This window comes from Nannospalax galili, unplaced genomic scaffold, assembly GCF_000622305.1.
Source record: "Nannospalax galili isolate Female #2095 unplaced genomic scaffold, S.galili_v1.0 scaffold1241, whole genome shotgun sequence".
Lineage (NCBI taxonomy): Eukaryota > Metazoa > Chordata > Mammalia > Rodentia > Spalacidae > Nannospalax > Nannospalax galili.
In genome coordinates, this window is record NW_008343658.1 from 278,671 (window position 1) to 291,080 (window position 12,410).

The following is a 12,410-nucleotide window of genomic DNA, read 5'->3' on the forward strand; positions in this document are numbered from 1 at the left end:
ACTGGAAGGTGGCTTCATTAACTGAAACAGGTGGGACTGGGTGAGCGCCACAGTGGAAGATGGAATCAGGATTTCCATAAAGGGTATATGTTAAATTTCAGGCACTTTTTAGTTGGTTTTTGTACCCAGATGTTCCCCAGTACAAGTTCATCTACTAGAGTGTAGTCAGCCTATTCAGTGTCACTTAAACTTCAACGCTCCCTCATTCAGCAGCAATCAGCTGCCAATAGTTCCTCTGCTAACTGTGGGGCCTCCTGGCCATTTCCCCAGTTCTACGATGAGGTTTTGTCTGATAGAGTTTGCATGGATCTTGAGCATGCTGTCACCATTGCTGTAATTTCTTATGAGCAAGTTCCCAGAGGCTAGGAAGAGGACTTCTGCATACACAAACTTGACTTGATAGGCCTTAACGTATACAATAGAATGCATGAAATCTGATAGGGGGTACTATGGAGGGTGCAGGTAGGGGAGAGCTATAAAAATGATTAAGATGTTTTGTATGACGTGCACAAAAAAACCATACATTGAATTAAAAAGAGAGAAAGGGAAAGAAAGAGAGAAAGAAGGGAGAGAGTGAGAGAGAGAGAGAATTAGGAATAGAAATTGCCATTTAGAAGTTCTCAGTAGGAAACATTAAAAAAATTAATTCCTGGGAGCTGGAGAGATGGACACTGCTCCTCCAGAGGACCAGGTTTCATTTCCAACACCCTCACGGTGGCTAAGAATCATGTGGAACTCCAGTTCCAAGGGATACAATGCCCTCTTCTGACCTTTGTGGGCATTGCATGCACACGGCACACTTACATACATGCAGTCAAAACCACACATACACATAAAAATAAATAAATGAATACATAAATAATAAATAAATAATAGAATTGGATACTTTTTCTTAAGTTCCTGAACAATTTTATTGGATTCTCAAAGGTAATTGTACATGGGCTTTAGTGTACAATCATGATCTTCTCAAGGAAGGTAGTTTTAACGTTATGCTTGTCACATAAACAAAATCATTAATTAGAACAGGAAGCTCTTCAGTGGCCATTGATGTTGAGCAATTGAGTGGGTAGTGAAAAAAATGGGCAGTATAAAGAAGATTACTGTAATAAAAATTCTTAAAGGTAGGCAGATTAAAAACAAGGAGATAATGAAGTTTTCAAGTGTGATGTAGATTTCTAGGATGGATAATGTTCTGGGTTGATGTTCATAATAGAAATTAAGATCCCATATTTGTCTCTCTACATCAGCAAATAAAGCCAAAGGAAAATATCTTCACACCTCATGTTGTTATTTTTTTCTTCTTATTTTATGTCTCACTGGACATTGCCCCCAAACTCTCTCTTCTAATTTTGATACGAGTGCTATTATGTTTGACATTCCTTTATGTTTTGTGTACTTTCTTCTTCCGGCAATTTTGATTCTGGAAATTTGATTAAATTTTGATTCTGGCAATTTTGATTCCTTTATGCCAACTGCAGATAGAATAGACCCAAAGAACGTAGGCCCAGCAGCCATTCCTCTCAGCTCTGAGGAGGAATTTAAGAAGTTCATTAGTGACAAAGATGCCACCATTGTAGGTTTTTTCAAGAATTTATTCAGTGAGTCACACTCCGAGTTCCTAAGAGCTGCCAGAATCTTGAGGGATAACTACTAATTTGCACACACCAATGTTGTCTCTGGTTAAGGGGTATGATGACAATGGAGAGGGTGTCACCTTATTTCATCCTTCACGCCTTACTAACAAGTTTGAGGACAAAACGGTGAACAGAAAATGACTAGTGGCAAAATTAAAACTTAGTCAGGAAAGCAGTTTTTGTATCTGTCCTCACATGACAGAAGGCAATGAAGATTTAATACAGGGCAAGAGCTTACAGTTTGCTGTGACGTGGACTACGGAAAGAATGCTAAAGTTTCCAACTACAAGAAGAACAGGTTAATGATGATGGCAAAGAAATGCCTTGATGTTAGGCATAAACTCAGCTTTGCTGTAGCTAGCCAGGAACTTTTACCTATGAATGTTCTGATCTTGACTTGAAAAGCACCACTAGAGAGATTCATGTTATTGCTATCAGAATTGCTAAAGGAGACGTTTGTCATGCATGGAGAGGTCTCACAGGATACCAAGGATCTTGAGTTATTTCTACGGGATTATATATGATAGCAATATGAAGAGATACCTGAAGTCTGAACCTACCCTAGAGATCAACAATGGAGCTGTGAAGTCAGTGGTAGCAAAAAATTTTGAGGAAATAGTGAATAATGAAGATAAAGATGTGCTGATTGAATTTTATGCTCCTTGGCATGGTCACTGTAAGAATCAGGAGCCCTAATACAAAGAACTGGGAGAAAAGTTCAGCAAAGATCCAAATATTTTCATAACAAAGATGGAAGCCACAGTAAACAATGTGCCTTCTCCACACGAAGTCAGGGTTTTCCTACTATCTACTTCTCTCCAGCCAACAAGAAGCTAAGTCCAAAGAAGTATGAAGGTGGCTGTGAATTAAGTGATTTTATTAGCTATCTACAAAGAAAGGCTACAAACCCACTTATACTTCAAGAAGAAAAATCCCAAGAAAAAGAAGGCCCAAGAGGATGTGTAAAGCAACAGTCAAATGTACCACTTTCTGAAAGGACTCATACCAGGTGTTTAAAAACCATTGGAGAAGACAGAATGAATATAGTCTGAATCTTGTTAATTTTTTTCTAAATTGTTTCTTAGCTGAACTGTTTATGGAAATACCAGACCAGTTTATGTTTGTGGTTTGGGAGAAAATTATTTGTGTTGGCAAGAAAGTTGTGGGAGTGGGGGGAGTTGAATTGGGGGCTTCTACTTCTTTGCACATTTGGAACTGCAACAATAAATAAGCCCCCATTTATATATTACAAAGATTTTAAAACATCAGAAATTCTATCCATTTTTTATTTTTATATTTTCTTCACTCTCTACAATCAATGGAATATACCCACTCTGGATAAAAATGGGAAAACTGAGATGAAAATTTTAAAAGAAATAAAGAGTAGTTACCTAGAAGAGCAGGAATTTTTTTTCGTATTTTTATTGAATTTTTGTGTGTTTCATATATAACATCCTAATCATCTTTATATCTCTTTCCTCATCAGCACCCTCCCATAGCCCCCCACTGGATTTCATGCATTCTGTCATTTGTGTTATGGTCTATTGAGTCAAGCTAGTGCCCCCTGGTGTCCCTGAGTGAAAGTTCTTCCATTGGGGTCTTGTCAGCCTATCTAGAGTCACTCCCTTAAGAAATAGCAGCTTTCCCTCACTTAGCAGTAATTGGCTGCCCAATAGATTGGGCCTGCTTCCCTTTTCCCCCATTCTATTCTGGAGTTTGCATGGGTCTTATGTATATTGTCATCATTGCTGTAGGTTCATATGAGCAAGGTTCCAGGAGCTTGTAAGACTCTACTTCAATATCATCATGAACTCCCCCCTGGCTCTTACAATCTTTCTGCCATCTCTCCTTCAGTCATCTCTGAGTTCTGGGTTCATTACCCTCTGTCACATGAGGGAGTTTCATTATGAGAGTTGAGAGATGCATCAGTATTCTCTCTACCCTTTGTTCCACTATGTTCCATGAGTCTTAGATGCAGAGGTTCCATTGTAGATGTGTTATTTAGGATTTGACATTTCACAGACATTTAATCTCTTTCTGTGGGCAGTTGTGGAACTCTGTGATAGTCTGTGTATGTTGGAAAAGAAACTTCTTTGATGAGTGGTGACTGGCATACTTGTTTGTAAATATCAGGATACATATTTAGCACATAGTAGGAAATGACATTTGTCTAGGGATGTGACAGCCTTGGGGTTTTCTCTAAGATCTATGACCTCTCCAGCCACGTGTATTTGACTATGTTTACAGCACCACACATGAATTCCCTCCCACTGAGCATGCTTTAGGTCCAATTAAGAAGTTGCTGTTTTGCCCCCAGATAAAAATGCGACTACTGCCCCAATATAGTTTGCTATCCCAGTCGTTGTGCTGGTTATTAGGTCTTTAATCTGGGGTTGGACAATCAGTTAATGTTCTCCCTTAGCAGCCTGCATAGTGTTCTCTATATCTATGAAAGTTGATCAATATAACCGCCCATCCATCCCTGAAACAAGCAGAGTAACCTGAGGCAGTAGAGGGGGAATCAGTCCCTGATGGACTGACTTGTATGAACCATTAGAGATATTGGCCATCACCAGCGGAGGTTCCCGTGGATATCAAGGGCTAGAGCACAATACAGGAAGAACATTCTCTACTGAGAAAATTAGGTATGAGGAAAGCAGGGTATGATGCCCAGTTCACTGGATGAAATAGGACTGCATTCACCAGTGATTTAAAGCAGCGACCTCAGGACTGGTATGTAGTGGATTTGCTGAGTCCCTTAGGGAGCCAGGATCTTTATGAAGTACAGAGGCTTTGACAGATCTAAATGACTTAGGCCAGAATGTAAGTCGTGCTCCTAAAATAGCAGTAGAGCAACCTAGAAGAGAAAGGAAAGGACAAAGCAGAGAAAGAGGTCTGTTTGGGTTTTTCAAAGGCAAATAAGGAAGGATTTGTGTCACACACAAGTTCTTAAAGGAAACATTGACAAAACACCAAAGTCTCTGCTAAGGAACTTGTGGATGGCTTTAAAACCTAAGAGGCAGTTCACAGAAGGCATTCATAATAAAACGATACAGATATAAAAGATAAAAATGGCCCCAGGGGTGGATAATGATTTCCCCCAAGATTAAACAAGGTACATTTTCCCTCCTGGGTAAGGCCATGAAGGGATGGAGACAATTTTATCATCCAGGCCCTCCCACAGCATCCAGGTTTCATTGATGAAGAGAAAACAAGTGTATCTACAACCAGCAGTCAGAACCAGGGCTTAGTTGACACAGGGAACCACCAGGTACAAGCGGGACATGAGGGTCCCTATCCTTCCTTGGCCTTGTGCAAGGGCATGCAGCTTGAGCCAGCCCCAATGAGTTTATCAGGGATGGAGAAATGCAAGGAGGCTCTACAGAAAAGCTACAGGATATCAGATGTTTCCAAGAAAATGACTAAAGATAGTGAACTAACTAACTGAATTAATGCTCCTTTTCCATTCTGTTATACCCAACATGTATCTGCTGAGAAAAAAATCATACAAATGGATAAAATCCTTCTATGCTGTATTAGACCTTATATTTGATTTATGTCTTAACCTCTGAGTGTTTCACAGATGTGGAACCTACTTGAGAGATATCAAGTACACTTGAAGAAACAGCATGGAAAATAGATTCGCAAATAGTATAAGAGCCAGGTACAGCTTTAAAATTCTTGGGACCCTTATTATAGGGTAAGGCACAAGCTATAGCCACTGAAATGATTGGGAAAAGTCTACAGCAGCCTGGGTCTGTAGATGCTAAAATGTAAAGAGATATCATGTGAAAATAAAAACAAGCCTCCCTTTGTCATAAGGACCAAAGGGCTGTGGGAGGTTGATGTTGTTTATACATCCCAAAAGGAATTTTAGCTACAATTACTTTGAAGTATCTTCCCTCTTGCTCTATTATTTGTAGGACTTTGTCATGATGGCATATTGTAATTTTTCAAAAGCCTTTTCTGCGTCTATTGAATGATCATGTGATTTTTGTCTTTAAGTCCATTTATGTGATTTATTATATTAATTGACTTACATATATTTAACCTTTCCTTCATCTCAGGGATAAAACCAACTTGGCTGTGGTGGATGATCTTTGTTTGTTTGTGTTTGGTTTTCTTTCTTTTTGAGCATTTTTAATTTCATAAAACATTTCCCACTAATTCAGACCCCGTCTCTGATCCATGCCTTCCCTCATCCCCCCATACGCTCTGTCATACATGCTGCGTCCTATTCATTCAGGTGTTTGTATCCAAATGGACTTCAGTGTAAATGTGTCCACTGGAGACTAGTCTGTCCATCCAGTGGTCATATGTAAGTCGTGCTCTCCCTCACCCAGCAGCAATCAGTTTCAAATAGTTCTCAATCTAGTGCTGGTCCACCACCTATTTCTCACCTCCTCTTTGGGCCCTTGTTTAATTGAGCCGACATGGGTCCCACGCTCGACACCACTATTACCACAGTCTCACATGGGCAAGTCTCTAGTGCCCTGAAGTCCTGGACCTCCTTGTGTTCATGAACCAGCCCTGGCTCTTACAATCTTTCTGCCTCCTCTTGTGCAATGATCCCAGAGCCATGGGTGAGTGAGGTTCCATATAAGAGTCCATCCTACACTCTACAGTCTCTTATTCTCCAAAACTTAACTAGCTGTGGCCTTCTGTGTGTGTCACACTTTAATGTACATGGAAACTTCAATGGTGAGAGTTGGTGGCCCTATTTCTACCCTTACTCTGCTTGCTCCAGGAGCCTTAGTTGTAGAGATTTGAACTGCAGGTATGTGTCACCTACTACTGGGAATCTCTCAGGTGTATGTACTGTGTCTGACCAGATGTGCAACTGTAGAGTTGCCTCCATCTGTTGCAAAAAGAAGCTTCTTTGATCAGTGATATTTGCATATATGCAAATATTTTAGTGATAATTTTTATCCATGCTCACTAGGAATATTGACCTATAGCTCTCCTTCTTTGCTGTGTCTTTACGTAGTTTTGATACTAGAATAATACTGGCTTTCTGGGTGGAGTTTGGAAGTGCTCCTTCTGGTTCCATTTTCTTTGAATATTGTGAGAAGTACCTGCTGAAAGTCTGGTAGCCTTCTTCTGTGAATCCATTTGGATCTACACTTTTTTTTTTAGCCATAATGCTTTTTATTGCTGTTTCAATCCTGTTTGTTATAGCTTTGTTTAAGTTGTTCATCACTTCTTGGTTTACTTTTGGTGGTTTGCATGTATTTACAAATTTAGCTGCTTCTTTTCAATTCCAGTTTAAAAGGTTCCTAAAGTGTTCACTTATGATATTCTAGAATTCTTGGATGTCTGTTCTAATTTCTATGTATATCCATGATTTTAATGATTTATCTTTATTCTTTTATCCTTTATTTAATTCAGCTTAGTGTCTGTCATCCTTGTGTATCTTTTGAAAATATTAGCTTTCAGATCCATGGACTTTTTTGTATTATTTTTGTTTGTAGTTCATTAGTATCTGCTTTGGGTTTTATTATTTTAGTTTTTCCAAATCCTTAAGTCGGATCATTAACTCATTTATTTTTGCTTTTTCTGATTTTTTAATGTAGGTATGTAGTGCTATAAATTTCCCTTTAGAGTTGTTTTCAATGTGTCCTCAAGGCTTTATTGTGTAGTGTTTTCATTTTTACTTTTTCTAGGAATTTAGGGTTTTCTTCTTGATTTCTTCTTTTGAATTTTTAATAATTGATTAGATCTTTGTCTAATCTCCATGAATGTATGCAATTTCTTGTATACCCTTTCCTCTCCCCTCCCTTAAACTAACCGAATTTTTTATCCATATCTCCCTTATTAAGATCTGTTTCCTATTGTTCTTGTCTTTCAGGTTCTTCCTTTCCTTTACTTCCCTGGTTCCTTTCCATTATTCTGATTCCTTTTGTTATATCTGGATACATACTCACTTATCAGGGTTTGGTTCTAGGAACCACCTATGAGGGAGAACATACATTGATTTATTTTTCTGAGTCTGTGTTACTTCATTTAGAATAACAGTTTCTAGTTCCATCCATTCACCTGCAAATTTTATGATTTCATCTTTCTTTAATGCTGAATAAAACTCCATCGTATAAATAAACTACATTTTCATTATCCACTCATCAGCTGAGGGACACTTAGGTGTCTTCCATTCCTTAGCTCTTGTGAAACGAGCAGCAACAAACATGGATGTACAAGTGTCTCTGCAATAGGATGAGTTCTTTGGGTATATGCCAAGGAGTGGTATAAATGGATCAAATGGTAGGATCATTAGTAGTTTTTTAAAGAGTTCTCCACACTGCTTTCCATAGGGGCTGAACAAGTTTGCAGCCCCATCAGCATTTGTTCCCTTTGCCCACATCCTGTCCAAAATTGGTACCATTTGTTCTCTTGATCTTATCTGGTCTGACTGGGGTAAGGTGAAATCTTAAAGTGGTTTTAATTTGCATATCCCTAATTATTAGTGATGTTGAACAACTTTTATGATGCTTCCTAGCCATCTTTACTTCTTCTTTTGAGAACTCTCTGTTCAGCTCCTTAGCCCATCTTTTAATTGGGTTACTTCCTTACTAGATTCTCCATTTTTTGAGTTCATTATATATTCTGGATGTTAAACCTTTGTCAAGTGTGTCGCTGGTGAAGATTTTCTCCCATTCTGTGGGTTTTCTCTTCACTTCCCTGGTTGCCTCCTTTGATGTACAGAAGCTTTTTAACTTAATGAGGTCCCATTTGTTGATTCTTAACCTTGTTTCCTGAGCGATTGATGTCCAGTTTAGAAAATCCTTTCCTACATCTATATCTTGTAGGTGTTTGCCAACGTTTTCTTCTAACAGTTTCAGAGTTTCAGGCTTTACACTGAGGTCTTTGATCCATTCAGAATTGCCTTTTGTGCAAGGTTACAGATAGGGGTTTATTTTCATTTTTCCACAGGTGGAGATCCTGTTTTGCCAACACCATTTGTTGAACATGCTGTCTTTCCTCCAGTGAATGTTCTTGGCCCCTTTGTCAAATATTAGGTGGCTAAAATTGCATGTACTGATATTTGGGTTGTCAATTTTGTACCATTGATCTATGGGTCTATTTTTGTGCCAGGACCATATTGTTTTTATGATTATAGCTCTCTAATATAGGTTTAAATCTGGTAGAGTAATTCCCCTGGCATTGCTCTTGGTGCTCAGGGTTGCTTTGGCTATCTGAGGTCTTTTGTGCCTCCATATGAATCTTAGGATGATTTTTTCCAATTCTGTGAAATATGTCATGGGGCTTTTGATTGGCATTGCATTGAATCTATAAATTACTTTTGGTAGGATGGTCATTTTCACAATATTAATTCTTCCAATCCATGAGCATTGGAGGTCCCTTCATCTTCTGAGGTCGTCCTCAATCTCTTTCTTTAAAGATTTAAAATTTTCATCATAGAGGTATTTAATGTCTTTGGTCAGGTTTATTCTGAGATTTTTTTGGCAGGTATTGTTAAGGGGAGTGTTTCCATGTACTCTTTCTCTGATTGCTTCTTATTGGTATATAGAAAAGCTACAGACTTTGTAGGTTAATTTTGTAACCTGCCACTTTACTGAACGTGTTAATAATTTCTAGGAGTTTTCTGGTGGAAATTTTGGCGTCTCTTAGATAAAATATCATATCATCTGCAAAAAGAGATAATTTGATTTTTTCCCAATTATTACTCCTTTAATTTCTTGCTCTTGTCTAATTTCTCTTGCAAGAGCTTCAAGCACTATGTTAAAGAGAAGTGGAGAATGTGGACAGCCTTGTCTGGTTCCTGATTTCAATGGGAATGCTTCCAGTTTTTCTCCATTTAGAATGATGTTGGCTATGGGTTTGTTTTATATAAGTTTAATTGTGTTGAGGTATGTTCCCTCCAGACCAATGCCTTCTAGGACTTTTACCATGAATGCATGTTGTATTTTGTCAAGTGCCTTTTCTACATCTATTGAGATGACCAAGTGGGTTGTTGAGCCCATTTATATAATTTATGAAATTTGTTGACTTACATATATTGAACCATCCCTGCAACTTTGGGATAAAGCTGACTTGATCATGGTGGATGATCTTTTTGATGTGTGTCTGTATGCGGTTTGCAAGTATTTTATTGAGAATTTTTGCATCTATGTTCATTAAGGATATGGGTCTATAGTTTTCTTTTCTGGTTGTATCTTTACCAGGCTTTGGTCTCAGAATGATGCTGGCTTCATAGAGGGGAGGTTCTCCCTCCATTTCTATCTTTTTGAATAAATTAAGTAGTGTTGGACTTCTTTAAATGTCTGATAGAATTCTGCTGTAAATCCATTTCAATTTCTTTTTGTGTTAAGTGTTTGTTTAACCTGTTAATCTCTTCTTTGTTTAGTTTTGTGGTTCCTTTGCTTTTAGATATGCATCCATTTCTTTTAGGGTTTCAAATTTAGTATCATATAGGTTTTTAAAGTATTGCCTTATAATGTTCTGTATCTTTCTGGTGTCTGTTGTGGTGTTTCCTCTTTCATCTCTGATTTTGTTGATTTGGAGGTGCTCTTTCTCTCTTTTGTTTAACTGGGCTAGTGGTCTGTCAACCTTGTTTATCTTTTCAAAGGACCAGCTCTTGGATTTGTTGACTCTTTGTATTGTTTTCTTTGTTTCACTTTCATTAATTTCTACTCTAATTTTTGTTATTTCTTCTTGTCTGGAGGGTTTGGGTTTCATTTGTTGTTGCTTTTCAAGTGTTTTGAGTTGCAATGTTAAATCATTTATTTGTATTCTTTCCAATTGCTTAATATAGGCACTTAGAGCTATAAACTTCCCTCTATGGACAGCTTTCAGCGTGTCCCAGAGGATTTGTTGTGTTTTATTGTCTTTTCATTTAGTGCCAGGAATACTTTTATTTCTTTCTTAATTTCTCTTTTGACCCATTCATTATTCAGAAGTGTGGTGTTTAATCTCCATGTGTTCATGTCTTGACTAGGGCTTCTTCAGGTATTGATTTTAAGCTTTATACCATTGTGGTCTGATAGAATAAATGGAATTATTTCAATCTTTTTTATTTGTTGAGGTTTGTTTTGTTCCCCAGTATGTGGTTGATTTTGAAGAATGTTCCATGGAGCACTGAATAGAAAGTATATCCTTTGATGCTTGGGTGAATACTCAGTAGATGTCTGTTAGGTCCATTTGATATATATTATTTTGCTATTGATTTTAACCTTTATTGCATTGTGTTCAGATAGGATATATGAAGTTATTTAAATTTTCCTGTATATTTCAAGATTTCTTTACGTCCCAATATGTGATCTCTTATAGAAACTTCCATAGGCTCCTGAGTAGAAAGTGCATTGGTTGGTGTTTGGATGGAATATTCTACAAAATCTCTTAGGTTCATTTGATGTATGATGTCATTTAATTCTTGTGTTTCTTTGTTAATTTTTTTCTCCAAATGACCTGCCTATTGGCAAAAATGGGGAATGTAAGTCCCCTACTCTTACCAAACTAGGATTAATCCATATCTTGAAGTCTAATAGTATGTTTAATGAGATTGAACAACATTTTTATGTGTATGTATTTAGGACTGTACTGTCTTCTTGGTTAATTATTCCTTTGATCAGAATGCAGCATCATTTTTTAAAATTTTGTTTTGTTTATTGAGATAGGGTACTTGCTATGTAGGCCAGGCTGGACTCAGTCTCACAGAGATCAGCTTGCTTCTGACTCTGGAGTGCAGGGATTGAAGGTGTGAGCCACCTTGCCCAGATTTTTAGGGTCCTTCTTTATATCATGTGATTAATATTGGTTTGAAGTCTATTTTGTCAGATATTAGGTTATTGAAGCCTTCTTGTGTCCCAGTCTATTTGCTTGGAATAAGTTTGCCCATTCTTTCATTCATTGGAAGTGCTTATCATGGGAGGTAAACTGAGTTTCTCGTAGGAGCCAAAAAGAAGGATTTTGTTTGTTAGTCCATCCAACTAACCTGTGCCGTTTGATTGGTGATTTGAAGTCATTTATAATAAAGTTATCAATGAAAGGTGCATGGTGTTGTGATTTTGTTGCTTTTCTGCTGTTTGTGTTCATGGTCCTCTTTTTGCAGTTCAGTAATTTCAGTTTCACTTGTTTAATTTCTTTTTTTAATATTTTTATTTTTACTGAATTTTTGTGCATTCCATACATAAAATTATCTTTATACCCCTTTGCTCTTCCCCTTTGGCACCTCCCATAGCCCCCCATTGGAGTTCATATATTCTGCCATTTGTGTTGAGGCCTATTATGTAAATTTAGTGGCCCACGATGCCCCTCAGTGCAAGTTCATCCAATGGGGTTTCGTCAGCCTATCCAGAATCTCTCCCTTCAAGAAGATCAACTCTTCTTCATGCAGCAGTAATCAGTTGCCAATAATTCTCCCACTAAGATTGGGGTTTGCCACTCATATCCACAGTTCTGTGCTGGGTTTTTGTCTGCCTAAGTTTGCTTGGGTCTTGTGCATGCTGACACCATTGCTGTAGGTTTGTATGAGAAGGGTCCCAGATGTCTGTAGGCCCATTTTCCATACGGTCATGCCTCTTGGCTATGCTTTTCCCTCCCTTCAGTCTCAAGTATTGCTTCCACTATCCTCTGTAGAAGTGGTTTGGTAGACAGGAATTCTTTTTTTATTTTTTACAGGAGCCAGCCACCCTTTATTGGACATTACTTCTCAGTCAGGGTGTGGAAAGATTCAGTCTTAGTTTAGTTGAATTCTTCATGAATGTGAGCTGAACAGGTGGTCATGTACAGGAGTGCAGTGCCCTCCACACTGGCCCCTCT

General features: G+C 38.0%; 1 pseudogene; it reads left to right on the top strand.

The window, feature by feature from the left end:
* Nucleotides 1–1,465: 1,465 nt before the first annotated feature.
* Nucleotides 1,466–2,600, top strand: LOC103739538 (annotated as a pseudogene).
* Nucleotides 2,601–12,410: the final 9,810 nt, after the last annotated feature.